Source organism: Lathyrus oleraceus, chromosome 5 (assembly GCF_024323335.1).
Source record: "Lathyrus oleraceus cultivar Zhongwan6 chromosome 5, CAAS_Psat_ZW6_1.0, whole genome shotgun sequence".
Lineage (NCBI taxonomy): Eukaryota > Viridiplantae > Streptophyta > Magnoliopsida > Fabales > Fabaceae > Lathyrus > Lathyrus oleraceus.
This window is the reverse complement of record NC_066583.1, coordinates 521,867,303-521,885,914: the sequence shown is the minus strand read 5'-3', so window position 1 is coordinate 521,885,914 and position 18,612 is coordinate 521,867,303. Positions and strand designations below refer to the sequence as shown.

At 38.6% G+C, this 18,612-nt stretch overlaps 1 protein-coding gene and 1 non-coding gene across 2 annotated transcripts in view; one reads left to right on the top strand and one right to left on the bottom strand.

Annotated features, from left to right (window-relative positions):
- The window catches only part of LOC127081775 (uncharacterized), a 142,694-nt gene that overhangs the window by 42,117 nt on the left and 81,965 nt on the right, over positions 1 to 18,612 (bottom strand). The gene's annotated exons all lie outside the window — the stretch shown is intronic.
- LOC127088366 (small nucleolar RNA R71) lies at positions 16,188 to 16,294 on the top strand. Its single transcript, XR_007790204.1, has one exon. It is a non-coding gene; the product is annotated as a small nucleolar RNA R71 (small nucleolar RNA).

The window sequence follows — 18,612 nt, the reverse complement described above, 5'->3', positions numbered from 1 at the left end:
AGACTACGACTCGAGCCTAGATGTTATCATGCAAATCATCCCTAAGTTAAGGTTTCTAGCTAACTTGCACGGGAAGCAAGCCTATCCTAATCATGACTTGCACAGGAAGCAAGCCACACACACATTTAACTTGCACAGGGAGCAAGCCAAGCAAAACCTAACCTGCACAGGAAGCAAGTCTAAACTAACCCTGACTTGCACAGGAAGCAAGTCAAACATACGAGCACAGATAACACACACTATACACAAGCAAGTGGCTCAAACAAGGGTTAGGTTTTAGTCGAGGGGTCATATCAACCTCAACAAACAAACCTCTGGAACTGGGTGAATGTGCTCTTAACCTTGCCATTGAGGGGCCAAGGTGAAGCAGATGAAAGGAGATGAGGGGTGTGCCTCATTGCTCTTATCCCTGGTCAGGGAGAGCTTAGGACAAGAATGTGTGGGTTCAGAAAGTGGGAACCCTTCTACACATTTAAAACTGACTCAACTGTACGATTGTACAAGATCTTGGGTTTGTATCTGCAATGCATCAACACAGTGGTGTGAGCAAAGCAGATGACACACAGAATAGCAGGGGATAGATTGCATATCCCTTGGGTTCTGCCAATTGCCTCTTCACTTAGGAGGTCTTTGACTATGTACAGGGACAAATTGTAAACATACACAAACATTGCCTCTTAAGGAGGACTTCAGACAGTTGCCTGGCCAAGTAACAGGCCAGGTCTTCCAGACTACATGAAGATTAGAAATATACCTCAATGCAAATTGCTTATACAAGCAAAGAAAAGCAAAAGTTCACAAGGAACTGAGCAACTAAAAGCACCTGAAATGGTCAAGCAGATGTTAGTATGCAACTTCAAAACAAAGCAAAAAGAAACAGACATCAACAGTTAATTAGAGGCAAATGGATGTGTAAGGCATAAGGCTTAAGGTATGTGAGCCAAGCCACCTACAAAACAAACAAGTTAGACAATTATATTTAAGCAAGCTCAATCAAAAAGAATTGGTCTCATTGGTCATTTGTTGGTCAACCTGAAAACACAAGCTCAAAAGTGAGTAACAAGACCACTAGGGCAAGCCTAGGGTCAAAAATGAATGAAAAAGTTAAAACAGCAAAGGGCAAGTATCCAATATCATGTTTAATCAATCAAGAAACAAAACCAATTGGGTTCACATTCATATCAATCATCATCATCATTTCATGAACAATTTAAGTCAAAGCAATGCAAACAGAAGCTCATAGGAGTCAACAGCAAGACTTAACTCAAAAGCAATCTTACACATTACCAAAAATTACCAAATAAATCATGACCAATCACAACCCACAGCATGGTAAGCATGTCAAATTTCATCTCATTTGGACAAGTGGAAGGCAGTCAATGAAAATCAGAAAGTCAGAGCAATTTTGAACATGCTCAAAGAAGTCAACCAAACATGCATCAACTTGAAAAATTCATAAATCAATGATAGCATATGATAAATGAATGGGACTAAAACCATGTCAAAGATTAGGATGTCTAGTTATCTCATGTAAAATTTCATGTCCATCTAATAAAGTATGAGAATTTCACAAATGAAATGGGAACAAGTGTCACACAAGGTCAACATTTTGGTCAAACAGGGGAGAAAATCTCAAACAATTAGGAAATGCCACAAATAATTCCAAGAAAATTCACATGTAAACTAGACATACAAGAGTAGGTTCATGCAAAAAATCAATTCATTTGGAGGTCAGGAAGCATGGTATCAAAAATCATGAAGTTGCACATCAATGGTGTGACACAAATTGTCACACCCTAATTCAAAAAATCATATCTCACAAACCAGCGATGATAAATTCACAAACTCTACACCAAAATCACCATGAGTGTGTCTAGTTTAAGCACAAAAAATTTGGGAGCCATTGGATAAAGTATCACCATTTCACAAATGTTTTGGTAAGATGTACAAAATTTGGTCACATTCTACAAACCCTAATGCCATATAAAATTCAATGATCAAAAAATTCTGGAAAAATTATGATAAAAAAGTAGAGATTCAGATGAACACAATGCAAAAATTCCCATGAAATTTGGATTTAAAATGATCAAGTTATGATTTTTGCAAGTGAGCCATGCCAAGTGAAATAAAAATTGAAACAATTAAATGATTTAAATGAAATAAAAACCGGGAATGGCATATTTGTAAATATGGGGTTCACTAAACCAAACGCTACCGTTTTGGACGCTGGAACGGAATGTTCCTATTGGCTGAGGCAATGAAAACGCGAAAGAGCTCATGCAAAGCACGTTCAGGTGAAAAAATTCTGGAAATTGGCTAGGGTTTGCTACAGTAACGTCTTCATCCTCTTCCCAAAATCGTGGAAAAAAAATATGCCCAGAAATGTAAATTGAACACGTCATGGTAATCATCAAGTAACACACATCATCATTCCAAACTCCATTTTCATTAAATCAAGTTAAACAAAAAGAAATAAGCAAAAACAAGTTTGGATGTGAAACTTCAACTCAACATAACTTGCTAAATACTAAACCATTTTCAACCATTCAAAACTCATAATGATCAGGGAAAGGTGATCTACAAAGTGTGTATCATGATTTTGGAAAAGGTGAGAGTCGAAATTTTACCAAGTTGGAAGAACAGTGTCGATTCGGTTGTTATTTGGCCATGTTAAAGTGAAACAGATGCTCCTTAAGCTCCCTAAAGTTGAATGATGAAGTTGGCTTGGCTCGAAGTAACTTGAAATAGCTTCAAACTTGGACTGCCATTGATGATGCTTGAAGAAAAACAGTCGTGGAAATGGCCTTCCAGCTGGAGAATGGTGGTGAAAACAGGTTCAAAATGATGAATGGATGTTGTATTAAGCAAGGCAAGGTTCAGTTCTTTGGCCAATGTTGACAGATTTTGAAAGTGGCAAGAAAATGAGATTTTTAGAGAGTGAGTTTTTCTGTGTGCAAATGATGGCTGCTAGGGTTTGTAAATGACAGAAAATCATCTTTATATTCTCTGTTTAAAGGTACAAATCAAAGTCCATGAAAAGGTGGGATGTAGTTGTTGAAAAATGTACTTTTGTCCAATTTTCAAGCAAGTTAGGAATGGCTATATGTACTGCACAAAAATGACTTGGTTCATGTCACAAATGCATTTTCAGAACATGTTTGATTGGTAGAATTGGTTAGAAATGATTATCTCACAAATTCACTTTTGTACCTCACTTAAAATTAATTCAAGCAAGTCCAAAAATGCCATTTTGATTGGTAATGTTTTGATGCATGAAAGTTACATCTTTGGAAAGAGGGGATCAAATGTGACTTGTAGGAAAAAACCCCACCCAAATTGGCCAAATGGTTTGAGAGATATGGCCTTTTGAAGTTCAAGAATTTCTGAAAATGATTTGATCATAACTTGCCAACCATACATGGGAATTTAGTGTTCTTGGACTTTTTGGAAATGGGAGAACAAGATCTTCAACTTTCATGTTGGGCAAAAATTCATTTGAAGCTTGTATCATGATGTAAGTTTGAGGATCAAGACTTTCCATTTTTGGCAGGTTTCAGTTACAGGTCCAGTTTCCCTTTTTGGAAATTTCTGATCTGGCTTCAAATTCTTCCATGATGGTGTTTGACATGATACATGAGGCCTATATGGACATGAACAAGCTCTCTCAAACCAAATCCAACCATCAAAACCATAAAATCAGATACAGTTGACCAAGTTTGACTTTTTAGGGTTTCTGACTGACTGTGCATTGACTGATGACTTCTGAACATCCAATCCTTGACCAAAACACTTCAAATGGACCCCCAAGTCATGTGAACATGTTGGACCAACCCTAGGGCCTTGGCTCCTTGAGAAATGCACTTGCTTGCTTGACTGACTGATCTCCTGACCAGTTTGACCTAATTTCTTGATTGGCTTGCACTTGAGGCAAAGGGATAATGCAATGTTATGCAGTGGACCATGTTATGTTATGACCTAATATGAGAATGTATGTACAAGAAGTAGGTGCAAATTTGAGGTGCTACACACTCGGGGCATTTCCTTAAGGTCCCCATCAAATGATCGCGGATGTTTTTCCTCAACAATTGGAATTTGGTATCTTATCCCTGTAGAGCTGGTCCGAGCGTTGGATTCTTCAATCCCCAACAGGCTCTCACTGCTGTACGTCCCCAAGCATTTGTGTCAGATTGTATATCCCCAGCGGAGTTGACAATGTCAAACTGTATATCCCCAGCGGAGTTGACAGTGCCAGACTGTATCTTCCCAGCAGAAGCGGCTGCTCCTCAGAGTTCGATGTTAGATCGATGATCTCGACGCTAGACCCATGGTCTCTTTCCTTGAAGCAGAATCTCGGTTCCGTATCGGTGTTTGCTTCCCCTGATGAGTCGTCTCTCTCGCAGATTATGGTTGCTAGAACCACTGTCGCTTTCCTCAGCAGCAAGTTTTCAGAGCCATTCTCTCCCCAGTCAGAGCCTCGGTATTTTGTTATTTGCCAGAACACCGTGTGGCGGGTCATTTCCCCACAGAGTTCTTTGTGTTGTGCATCTCCAACAGCCTTGCCAGGGTCCAGAAGATGGTGATCATTTCCCCAGCAGAATTCTTTGCCTCAGCTTGGCGTTCTCTCTAATCAAGCATTTCACATCCCTGCATGTAGAATCATATTGCATTGCATCCTCCCAAATTGTGTAGCATTTCCATTTTCATAGAGCATTACGCCCTTGAGAAATTCAAACATACGCATGTAAAGCATAAGGCATTCTCGGCATCCCAAGTGATAAGCCAGAAGTTGTTTCTAGTATTCAGACTGAAGATTGTTCATAACTTATCTTTATTATTCCCAGCAGGGGTTGTTGGCCCACATGCCGCCTCAGTTATCATTTTCCCTATTTCTGCCGATGCTGACAGGCATGAAAATTTCCGGTATTCAGACCGAAGTGGCATTCAGGCCAGTTTTCCGATGTTCAGATCGAAGAAGTTTCCGACGTTCAGGTCGACGCAACTTGTGGCATTCAGGCCAAGTTTCCGGTATTCAGACCGAAGTGGCATTCAGGCCAGTTTTCCGATGTTCAGATCTAAGAAGTTTCCGACATTCAGGTCGATGCAACTTGTGGCATTCAGGCCAAGTTTCCGGTATTGATCGCGACTTTATGAGTCAAATTTGGGGTACAAACTGCAAGTGCATAGTTCTATTGCGTAGTTTTAAAAGATATCGATCCCACAGGGACTTATGAATCGATATACCGTTTTCTAAGGTTACTTCGTAAAGCTAAGGCGGGTAATACTTTGATTGTTTGGCGAAAAGTTAAAACTAAAAATAGGATCTAGATTAAATATCAATAAAGCGGATATCGGTATGTAGTTCGTCGTAATTAGGGAATCAATTCTTCGTTGGTTTCTTGGTTTTAAAATAAATCTTTTCAGTTGACACTATTGATTAAAAGTCTTATCTCAAACTCTCGCTCTGTTGAATGAACTATGATTTTATATTAACGTAGCTGTCACTTATTAGTTAAGTCAAAAACCACTTTTTGAAAACAATAGAATCCGTAGAAACTCTTTTTAAGAAAACACTAATCGTTTAAACACCCTTGTCTCAAACTCTCGCTCTGTTGACTTAGGTTATACAATTAAATTCAAATGCTTAACTCTCGTCCTCACATTCAACCTTTAAAAATACTTTTTGGAAAAGATTAGAATTTAATTAACTCTAAAAATTGCTCTCGCCCTGATCTAGAATTAATGTCCAATTAACACTGTCCAGTCAAAAACTCAAACTCTCGTTCTATTGATTTTAACTTCTTTATGTCTTTTACTTTCGTACAAAAACCTTGTTATTAAACCTGTAAATTGAGACCGTGAAAAGAGTGATTTTAATTTTAAACTTAATTAAACCAACTTAGTTTTGATTCCTTCATTCCGCTTACTTTACATACCGATACCTAGATAAATTAGCCAGACATACTAAACAGATCTAAATAATTATCATGCATAAACAAATTCATCTCAGGCAAATAATATAAATAAACAGTAAAACAAAGCATATATAAATTCAAACAATAATTAAAGAACCTGAGTAATTAACAGCAATCTTGAACATCCACCACAGACCGGTTGGATTTGTTCTTGAATTCTTCAATCAGACAGAAAAATAAAAGTGAAGGAATAAAAATCTAGGGTCTAACGTAAGGTTAGATCTAGTAAAAGATACACAATAGTTTCCGGTGTAGAAACTATTGTGCGAAAAAGAATTAATTAAGTACTGAAAGCTTAACTGGAAAAGAAAATAAAAATAAAAACTGCAATTAAAAGCAAAAACAGTAAAAAAAAATAATGGTATGCTTGCACGGCTGGAAGAAGAAAATTGAACGAAGTCGGAGAGGCTTCTGCAGGGTTTGCAAGGCCAATATTTATACTGGTCACTTTGTTGTAACGGTTTCCAAGATTCTTCCGTTCACGTTCCAATGTTCAAGCGTAACAATAGGCCTCAACGTCTTTGTTGCGCTTCTGAAGCCAAAAATATAGGAGAATGGTGTGACGTTCGTCACACCATGTGTTACGCTCGTAACACAAGTGGGTAAAGCGTGACGCTCGTCACAGCCTGTGTGACGCTCGTCACAGGCACAGCGCCTGTGTTTTTGGGCTGGGCTTTGGCTTTTGATATTTGCTTCTTTTCATTCTTTTTGCACCTCCTTTTCTTCCTTTTTTACTTGTGCTTCAAATAAACTACCTGAGATAAATAGAAAGAAAATACCGAGTAATATCGCGTAAAATGAAATAAATTGAAGTAAATAATAATATAATTTAATTAAATTGAGTCCTAGAATGTGATATTATTTCATGTTATCAAACTCCCCCATACTTAGATTTTTGCTTGTCCTCAAGCAAAATACAGTATAGAACTTGTTTTTAAAATTTTAGCCAGATGAAATTTCAAAACACACATCAATTCGTACTAGGTTGCATGTAAACCTTGTTTAGAAGTAACTTGAGTTTAATCTTGGCATCAACAACCACCGTCACAACCTCAGATAACCCCACCTTATGCAAACCAGTTCGAGTAATGCCATTATAGCTATCCTAGTTCCTTTACTCTTATTTCACCCGTTTTCATTCTAGCGAAATCACATTAAGCCCTTTATCTTTTCGCGCACATAATGGAGTAACCGGTTAGTGATTCTGATCCCCTTTTTGCTAGAAGTTCTGGTACATAAGTCGGATTACTTCGTTATTCAGTCCATTGCAAATTGCGGGGGATCGGACCGTAGTCTGCCCTACCAAGTTCAGCACCAGATACTTGCTGAACCAACTCATAATGGATCTTTCATATTATGCTTTTGTATGATCTGCAACCTTTAGATTAAATGATCTGGTAAGGATCACCTAACTTAATTAGTGCATTTCCTGATATATATATTTTTTTATGTTACTTTGGGAATCATTCACTTATATTCATCGGCTCTCCACGTAGTTTGCTATTAAGATGGTGCTGACTTCTCGTATAAACTACTTGGGGTTACTATAAAGTTAAAAGTCCATGGACTTGTATAGCAGGTGCCTTTCTGATCTGACATGTTGAGGTTTGTTTAGAGTGTTTGGCGGTAATAGTTTTTGTCTTAATTTGTCTCAAGTTCGATAAAATGAGCAACCTTTATACTTACTGAGTGTGTTGAATTTTTGTTATGGCTCATGAAAATTTTGAGGGAATAGATAATAGAAATTTTTTACACTTGGGACTTAACTTAAAATAAATCTATATTATAAGATTTTTTTTTTATAAGGGAAATAACAATGAAAAGAAAGATACATACTAGAAAAAGAAAAAGGAGGATAGAAAGAACACGGTTACCCCCCATACGTAAATGAAACATTGTCCCCAATGTTTCAGAGATAAATAAAAAAAAGAGGAAAAAGAAACTAAAGTTAATGGTGCCTGTCGCCTCTTGTTCTTGGACCTGGTGATCGTTGATGTACTTCTAAGTTGTCAAACCTGCTAAGCAAATCAGTGAACCGCTGGTCGGTTATGGCATTCCTCTCTTCCTGTTGTTGTTGCATTTGGCGCATCATTTGCATCATTTTGAGATTCTGTGCTTGCATACCATCAATAGCATCCATGATGTCGTCGTTGGTTGCAGGCCTTCTTCGTCGACGACGTCGTGAGGATGGGCCCGCTGCATTATCGAAAGGGTTGAGCGGGACTGATTGTTGTGCAGGAGCATGATCACCTTGCTCCATTTCTTCGAACTCGTCTGTAGACGGGTTTGCATGTGAAGGCTCGGTAGCTTCGAGAGCATTCAGATCATAGAGGTGGCGGTTGGGGTTGGTGACATCTGTTAGGGCAATGTTGGATAGAACAATGCTTGGGACTGCCTGGTTATTCACCATAAGGTAATATTTTCCGCCTACTCTGTTCTTTATTAGGCGGCTGGACCGACAGTAGCTTATATCCATAAAGAGAGGAGGTAAAGATTCTAAAGTTTGGAGTCGGTCCCCTAGGTTTAAGCCAAGTGCTATGGTGGTGATTAATCCACCAATTACAAAAGGTTTACGGCCTCTAGCACATAAGGTGCGGATATGATGAAATAGGAAGGAGGCGGCGTTTACCTTAGTATTCGGTTCGAAGACGCATTCGAGGAAGAATAATTCCTTTGCGTTGACCTTGCTGTTGTTCGGTCTTCCAAAAACTGTGTTTTGCAGGATGCGGATAAAGTACCGGATAGTTGGGTTATGTATATGGGAAACAAGGAGCTCTTCCCAGTTTTTGGCATCTACACCGGATATTTTCCTAAAGAGGTCGAAAGCGGCAACTGTGTTCCAGTTTAAGTTTGGAGGGATTCTGGGGTAGACTTGACCTTCGATGGGGAACTGTAGCATGGTACTCAATTGGTTTTGGGATAGGGAGTACTCGGTGTTGAACATACGGAAGGTTGTGGTACCGGTTAAGTACTCGTCTTCACCGGTGGGAGTGTTGTACGCATATGAACTTAAAAATTCTAAGGTTAGGGACGGGTAGGTAGGTTGATTATGCGTGCATAGAAAGGTTAAATCAGCAAGACGGAGCATCCATTCTATACCTTGAAGTAATCCTAATTCTTGTAAACAAGTTAAATCAGGATACCTGGTAGAGGTGACACCTCGTTGTTGGAAACGCTCGAACTGCTCCCTTTGATAATTATCATCTTCGGATCGGAAGATGATATTTCCGAAAGCTTGGTTTCCCGCCATATCGATAAGTGGTTTGAAAGAGGTAATTAGGGGAGAAGGGAAATGAAATTGAGTTTAGAGAATGGTTTGTGGTGTATGAAGAAAGGTATGGTAGGTATTTATAGGGAAAAAAATTGGAAGTTGGAAAGGGAGTGGTTGAAAAGTAAATAAATATGGGTAAATGTGAATAAATGGGGAAGGTAAAAAGGTGAAGTGGTGTAACGGTCGTCTCCCAACGGTTAGTAACGTTAACATGGTCAGACGGTGTCACGTTCGTGACAGGGGCGTGACGGGCGTCACAGGCACTTGGCGTGACGTCCGTGATAGATTGTGTGACGCTCGTCACACAGTCATTCTGGCATGGTTACTGCTTGCGTTCTTCATAATAATTATAGTAGTTTATTTTATTTTTTTGTTTTGCTTTGCTTCAGATTATTTTACTCTGCGATTTAAATTTCCCCTGCATGCTATTCTACTTTGTATAATAGTGCATAAATATATTTTTTTCTTTAATAAGTTATGTAGGCAGCAACAGTAGAGAGCATTTTTGATAGATATTGCATAATTCATAATAAAATAGAATAAATCAATAGCTTCATAAAATAATCATAATGTAACATTGGAAAAAAAACAAAAATGCGAAAGAGAAACAAATACGAACATAATTTGAAATAACATTAATGAATAATCTAACTAAAACTAAATAACTAAGAAAAACGACTTCTATCCATCTGCATGATCTCTGGCCGGAGGAACAAAGGAGTTAACACGGTATAGCAACTCGTGAAACTGATTTGTCATACTGTTCATGTATCCCAGAAATTTGTGTCTCATGTTAGCGAACTCTTCTCTGAGGGCGTCTTGTTCTGACATCAAAGCTTCAATGGCAGCGTTATAATCAGTTCCGGGCATATGATGCCTAAGATCGGGTATTGCCGATTCTTCGGTCTGAACAGGCTGAGGAGGAGGATCAATATCATAATAACCAGATGGTGTCTAAGGGTCTGATTCAGCATAAGGAATCTGGTCATCACAAATCTCATAGTCCTGGATGGATTCAGTGGATCTAGCAGGAGAGGGGGCTTCGTTCAGATTGTAGAGCCAGTTATTGCGGTTATGAACACTAGTCCTAGGATTGGGCATGGGGAATAGGCAAAGAACTTGGTTATTAATTATAAGCTCAAACTCGTCAGATCCTAGGTTTGCTATAAACATAGTGTTGAAGAGGAAGGGTATACTCATAATAGTAATGCCACAAAAAGGGCTTAAGTCAAGCATAGGCTGACGTAATCCGATAGCATTACCAATCATGGTTATCAAACCGCCTATTCGAATTGGTGCTCGTTCATCTTGGATAAGGTGGTCTAAATTTTCCAACATAAAAGTGCCACCGTTTACTGGACGGTTCTGGGAAACACAAAATATGATGAAGAGTTCATCACGTGAAACTGTGGTACTGTTTGGCTTCTTCCCAAATAAGGTGTGGGTCAGGATCTTATGGAAATAACGAAAGGTTGGGTTATGTATGTTTCCAGAGAGAAACTCATGTTCCTCGGGATCGTCATTTCCAGTCAAGCTTCCCCAAAAGTGTTCAAGTTCTCTATATTCAAAAAGTTCTTCTTGGCTCACTGTGAATGTATCAAAAGAGGTAGGGAAACCTAAAAGGTTGGTAAAGTCTTGAATATTAAATTGGTACTCCATGTTAAACATTCTGAACTGGATGAAACCTCTGCTTATTCCTTTCCCATGGCTGGGTAGATAGATCAGGGAAGTAAGGAATTCTAGTGTTAGTCTCCGGTAGGTGACGAAATGTCTACGGATAGGAGAGGTTTCCCACCCTATCTGACTCAGCAAATACAGGACACTTTCTCTTAGTCCAAGGGCAGTCATTGCCCAGTCATCAGCATACAGGCTAGGTAGTATCTCTCTCGTGGCTAGTTCCTCAAACTTTTGTTTCTGAGCTTTCCCTCTGAATTTGATATCCATACGATCAATTTGTCCCATCAGGTTAGTGTTAGCTAGAGAAAAGAGAAACAAGAGTTTTAGTCAGGATTTGGCCAAATGCCGAAAGAAGAAGAGAAAAGTTTTTAATAAATTAAAATAAATTAAGAATGAATACTAAACAAAAATTAAAAGAATAATTAAGGAAGAAGTAAAAAGATAAATATTTGTGGGTTGTCTCCCACCAAGCGCTTTGTTTAATGTCGCAAGCTCGACATTAAAACTATCAAATATAATTTATAAATTCTGGAAGCATTTCGTCTAAGTGCAAGACTTACGAATCTTCATTGTTTTCTGCATAGTGATAATGTTTTAGACGTTGCCCGTTTACGGTAAATGGTTCCATATTTTTGCCTTTAATTTCTACCGCTCCACTGGGGAAAACATTGGTGATTTGAAAAGGACCTGACCATCTAGATCGTAGTTTTCCCGGGAATAACTTTAGCCTAGAGTTAAATAAAAGGACTGTATCGCCTTGTTTGAAGATATTCCTTGATATGCGCTTGTCATGCCATTGTTTTGTTCTTTCTTTGTAGATTCTGGCATTTTCGTAAGCATCTCTTCTGAGTTCCTCTAATTCGCTTATATCAAGGATTCTCTTTTCGCCGGCGGCTTTATAGTTTAAATTTAAATTTTTAATAGCCCAATAGGCTTTATGTTCTAATTCTACCGGGAGGTGACAGGATTTTCCATAAATGAGCTTAAATGGGGTTGTCCCTATGGGAGTTTTGTAAGCAGTTCGGTAAGCCCATAAAGCTTCTGGTAATTTCAATGACCAGTCTTTCCTTGAAGTGGCGACTGTTTTCTCTAGTATCTGTTTGATTTCTCTGTTAGACACTTCCACTTGCCCACTGGTTTGAGGGTGGTAAGGTGTTGCTACTCTATGTCTTACGCCATACTTAAGCAGTAGTTTTTCGAGTACCTTGGATATGAAATGCGATCCACCATCACTGACTACTATTCTTGGGACACCAAACCTTGGAAATATTATATTCTTAAAGAGTCTAGTTACTACTCGTGTGTCGTTTGTTGGAGAAGCTATAGCTTCAATCCATTTTGATACGTAGTCAACTGCCACGAGTATGTATTTGTTACCGAAAGAGGATGGAAAAGGTCCCATGAAGTCTATTCCCCACACGTCGAAAATCTCTACTTCTAAAACGCCCTTTTGTGGCATCTCGTCACGTCTAGATATGTTTCCTGTGCGTTGACATCTGTCACATTTCTTAATAGCTGCATGTACATCCTTCCATATATTTGGCCAATAGAAACCGGCTTGTAGGATTTTAGAGCAGGTCTTGGATGTACTTGCATGTCCACTATAAGGAGCGGAGTGACAGTGTTGGATTATATTTTCTACCTCTTCTTCAGGTATACACCGACGGAAAATACCATCGGGACCTCTTTTAAAAAGTAAGGGGTCATCCCAGTAATAGTGTTTTATGTCATAGAAGAATCGTTTCTTTTGCTGGTAGGATAAAGTAGGTGGAACTATTCCGGCAGCTAAATAATTGACGAGGTCAGCGTACCACGGTGTAACAGATATAGCTAAGGTGGTTTCTACCTGTTTATCAGCGTTATTTTCTTCCAAAGTAGCTATAAGTTTATCGTACGAGAAATCATCGTTGATCGATGTTCTTTCCGATTCAAGGTTCTCAAGTCTCGAGAGGTGATCTGCTACTACGTTTTCAGTTCCTTTCTTGTCTTTGATTTCCAAATCGAACTCTTGTAGCAACAGGATCCACCTTAGGAGTCTAGGTTTAGCATCTTTTTTTGTTAAGAGGTATTTGATAGCAGCGTGGTCAATGTAGATGATTATTTTGGCTCCGACCAGGTAAGAACGAAATTTATCTAGCGCAAACACTACTGCTAGAAGTTCTTTCTCGGTTGTGGCGTAATTCATTTGTGCTTCATCTAGAGTTCTACTTGCGTAATATATAACGTGAAGCTTTTTATCCCTTCGTTGTCCTAAAACAGCACCTACAGCGTAATCACTGGCATCACACATTATTTCGAATGGTTCATTCTAATCTGGTGTCTACATTATGGGCGTGGAGATCAGTGCTTGTTTAAGCGTTTGAAATGCTTCTAAACATCTATTATCGAATATGAATTCAGCATCCTTCATTAATAGCCCGGTTAAAGGTTTAGTTATTTTAGAGAAGTCTTTAATGAATCGTCGGTAAAAACCGGCATGTCCTAAGAAGCTTTGTACTTCTCTCACAGTTTTCGGGGGTTGAAGGTTTTCGATTACCTCTATTTTGGCTTTGTCTACTTCAATTCCTCTGTTCGAGATGATGTGTCCTAAAACAATTCCTTCTTGTACCATAAAGTGACATTTTTCCCAATTAAGTACTAGGTTTACTTTTACACATCGCTCTATAACTCTTTCTAGGTTTTCAAGGCATTCTTCAAAGCTTTGTCCGCATACGGAAAAGTCATCCATAAATACTTCCATGATGTTTTCTAGAAAATCGGCGAATATGGCCATCATGCACCTTTGGAAGGTTGCGGGAGCATTGCACAAGCCAAATGGCATTCGTCGATAAGCGAAGGTACCAAAGGGACATGTGAATGTTGTCTTTTCTTGGTCATCAGGGTGAATTGGTATTTGAAAGAAGCCTGAGTAACCGTCTAGATAGCAGAAATGAGAATGTTTTGCTAATCGTTCTAACATCTGGTCAATGAATGGTAAAGGGAAATGATCTTTTCGGGTTGCTTTGTTTAGTTTCCTATAGTCAATGCACATTCTCCATCCCGATTCGATTCGTTTGGTTATAGTTTCTCCTTTTTCATTTTCAATGACTGTTACACCTCCTTTCTTTGGTACTACGTGTACAGGACTAACCCATTTGCTATCAGATATAGGATATATGATACCTGCCTCTAATAACTTGGTTATTTCCTTCTTCACTACCTCACTCAGGATCGGGTTTAGTCTCCTCTGGTGTTCCCTAGAAGTTTTACAGTCTTCTTATAGCATGATGCGGTGCATACAAATAGAAGGGCTTATCCCTTTAAGATCGGTGATGTTGTATCCTAGTGCGGTTGGATATTTTCTTAAGATATGTAGGAGTTTTTCTGTTTTGAGTCTTCCTAGGTCAGCATTAACTATCACTGGTCGTTCACGTTCTAAGTCTAGGAATTCATATCTCAGATTTTTGGGAAGTGTTTTCAGGTCTAGGGTTGGTTTCTTAAGGCATTGCGTAGGGTCTGGTGTTATTGCTAAACATTGGTTAAGTTTGTCTTCTACAAGATAGTCAGATGATTTGTCTTTTTCTAACTCCGTTTCTTTTATGCATTCATCGATGATATCCATGAAGTAACATGTATCTTCTATTGCAGGTGCTTTCAAAAATTGGGAAAGAATGAACTCAATTTTCTCTTCTCCTACTTCGAAAGTGAGTCGTCCTCGTTTTACGTCTATGATTGCACCGGCCGTTGCTAAGAACGGTCTTCCCAGTATAATGGGTGTAACTTCATCTTCTCTAATATCCATAATTATAAAATCAGTTGGAATGTAGAATTGACCTATGCGCACTGGAACATTTTCAAGAATTCCTACAGGATATCTAACGGAATGATCTGCTAGTTGCACAGACATTTTAGTTGGTCTTAATTCTCCCATTTCCAGTTTCTTGCATATGGATAAAGGCATAACACTAATACCGGCTCCTAAATCGCATAAGGCTTTGTCAATGACAAATTTTCCTATGTGACAGGGTATAGAGAAACTACCTGGGTCTTTAAGTTTAGGAGGCATATTCTGGATTATAGCGCTACATTCAGCGGTGAGTGTAACGGTTTCGCTATCTTCAAGTTTCCTTTTATTAGAAAGAATTTCTTTTAAGAACTTGGCATATGAGGGCATCTGCGTAATAGCTTCTGTAAACGGAATTGTGACGTTTAATTGTTTTAGTAGGTCAACAAATTTTTTGAATTGGCCCGCATCTTTGGTTTTAATAAGCCTTTGAGGGTAAGGGATAGGTGGTTTATAAGGTGGTGGAGGTACATAAGGTTCCTTCTTTTCTACGGTTTCCTTATTACTCTCTTCCTTTTCCTTAGGTTCACTTTCTTCCTCAGTTGACTTTTTAGAGTTTTGGTTTTCTATCCTTGGGTCAGACGGTCCTTCCACTTCCGTTCCACTTCTCAGTATAATTGCATGAGCGTGGCTTCTCGGGTTAGGTTGGGGTTGTCCAGGAAATGTACCAGTTGGGGCAGCAGTAGGCGCTTGTTGTTGAGCTACTTGTGATATTTGCGTTTCCAGCATTTTGTTATGGGTAGCCAGGGCATCTACTTTACTTGCTAGTTGTTTAATTTATTCGCCAGTGTGTACATTCTGGTTTAAGAAATCTTTATTGGTTTGCTGTTGAGAAGCTATAAAGTTTTCCATCATGATTTCCAAGTTGGATTTCCTAGGGGCGTTATTGTTAGGTGTAGATGGGATCGGCTTTTGATATCCTGGAGGTATAGCTGGGGCTTGATTTGGAGATTGTCCAGGTGCGTATAAAGCATTATTACTCTTATATGAAAAATTGGGATGATTCTTCCAATTTGAGTTATAGGTATGCGAGTAGGGGCTTCCTTGAGCATAGTTTACTTGCTCCGCTTGGATTCCTGTTAGGAGTTGACAATCTGCAGGAGTGTGACCTTGGATTCCACAGACTTCGCAATTCTGAGTTATGGCTACCACGGTGGCTGGAGGTGATACATTTAAACTTTCAATTTTCTGGACCAGAGCATCCACTTTTGCATTAACATGATCAAGGTTACTTATCTCGTACATGCCAGTTTTCGTTTGAGGTTTTTCTACCATTGTTCGTTCGCTTCCCCACTGATAGTGGTTTTGAGCCATGCTTTCGATAAGTTGGTAAGCATCAGCATAAGGTTTGTTCATTAGTGCACCACCTGCGGCGGCGTCTATTGTTAACCTCGTGTTGTACAGGAGACCATTATAGAAGGTATGAATTACTAACCAGTCTTCTAAACCATGGTGTGGACAAAGTCTCATCACGTCTTTGTATCTTTCCCATGCTTCGTAAAAAGACTCGTTATCTTTCTGTTTAAATCCATTTATCTGGGCTCTTAACATAGCTGTTTTGCTCGGCGGAAAATATCGGGCAAGAAAAACTTTCTTCAACTCGTTCCATGTGGTGACTGAGTTGGAAGGAAGAGATTGAAGCCATCTTCTAGCGCTATCTCTTAACGAGAAAGGAAAAAGACGAAGTCGAATTGCCTCTAAAGTGACACCATTAGCTTTAACAGTATCAACGTATTGGACAAATATGGATAAATGAAGGTTTGGATCCTTGGTAGGATTTCCAGAGAATTGGTTTTGTTGCACTGCCTGTAACAGTGAAGGTTTAAGTTCAAAGTTGTTTGCTTCGATTGCGGGTGGAGCAATACTCGAATGCGGCTCATCTTGCGATGGAGCGGCGTAATCTCGAAGAGCACGAGCTGGTTCTGCCATCTCGGGTATCGGCGAAGGAAGAAGATTTTTGAGATCAGGAAGTTCGACAGGAGGGAGATTGTTTGCAGCACGATATTCCCGAATTCGTCGTAAGACTCGAAGATATAGTTCGATATCGTTGATTCGTAAGTAGAACAACTCTCCTTGTGAGCGAGTGTGTGGCATACAAATCAACGAAAGAAAGAAAAGAAAAGGAAAATAAGCCTTAGTCTCTACAGCGTAACAGAAGAGTTACGATATCGACTAAATAAAAGTCCCCGGCAACGGCGCCAAAAACTTGATCGCGACTTTATGAGTCGAATTTGGGGTACAAACTGTAAGTGCACAGTTCTATCGCGTAGTTTTAAAAGATATTGATCCCACAGGGACTTATGAATCGATATACCGTTTTCTAAGGTTACTTCGTAAAGCTAAGGCGGGTAATACTTTGATTGTTTGGGGAAAAGTTAAAACTAAAAATAGGATCTAGATTAAATATCAATAAAGCGGATATCGGTATGTAGTTCGTCGTAATTAGGGAATCAATTCTTCATTGGTTTCTTGGTTTTAAAATAAATCTTTTTAGTTGACACTATTGATTAAAAGTCTTATCTCAAACTCTCGCTCTATTGAATGAACTATGATTTTATATTAACGTAGCTGTCACTTATTAGTTAAGTCAAAAACCACTTTTTTGAAAACAATAGAATCCGTAGAAACTCTTTTTAAGAAAACACTAATCGTTTAAACACCCTTGTCTCAAACTCTCGCTCTGTTGACTTAGGTTATACAATTAAATTCAAATGCTTAACTCTCGTCTTCACATTCAACCTTTAAAAATACTTTTTGGAAAAGATTAGAATTTAATTAACTCTAAAAATTGCTCTCGCCCTGATCTAGAATTAATGTCCAATTAACACTGTCCAGTCAAAAACTCAAACTCTCGTTCTATTGATTTTAACTTCTTTATGTCTTTTACTTTCGTACAAAAACCTTGTTATTAAACCTGTAAATTGAGACCGTGAAAAGAGTGATTTTAATTTTAAACTTAATTAAACCAACTTAGTTTTGATTCCTTCATTCCGCTTACTTTACATACCGATACCTAGATAAATTAGCCAGACATACTAAACAGATCTAAATAATTATCATGCATAAACAAATTCATCTCAGGCAAATAATATAAATAAACAGTAAAACAAAGCATATATAAATTCAAACAATAATTAAAGAACCTGAGTAATTAACAGCAATCTTGAACATCCACCACAGACCGGTTGGATTTGTTCTTGAATTCTTCAATCAGACAGAAAAATAAAAGTGAAGGAATAAAAATCTAGGGTCTAACGTAAGGTTAGATCTAGTAAAAGATACACAATAGTTTCCAGTGTAGAAACTATTGTGCGAAAAAGAATTAATTAAGTACTGAAAGCTTAACTGGAAAAGAAAATAAAAATAAAAACTGCAATTAAAAGCAAAAACAGTAAAGAAAAATAATGGTATGCTTGCACGGCTGGAAGAAGAAAATTGAACGAAGTCGGAGAGGCTTCTACAGGGTTTGCAAGGCCAATATTTATACTGGTCACTTTGTTGTAACGGTTTCCAAGATTCTTCCATTCACGTTCCAATGGTCAAGCGTAACAATAGGCCTCAACGTCTTTGTTGCGCTTCTGAAGCCAAAAATATAGGAGAATGGTGTGACGTTCGTCACACCATGTGTTACGCTCGTAACACAAGTGGGTAAAGCGTGACGCTCGTCACAGCCTGTGTGACGCTCGTCACAGGCACAGCGCCTGTGTTTTTGGGCTGGGCTTTGGCTTTTGATATTTGCCTCTTTTCATTCTTTTTGCACCTCCTTTTCTTCCTTTTTTACTTGTGCTTCAAATAAACTACCTGAGATAAATAGAAAGAAAATACCGAGTAATATCGCGTAAAATGAAATAAATTGAAGTAAATAATAA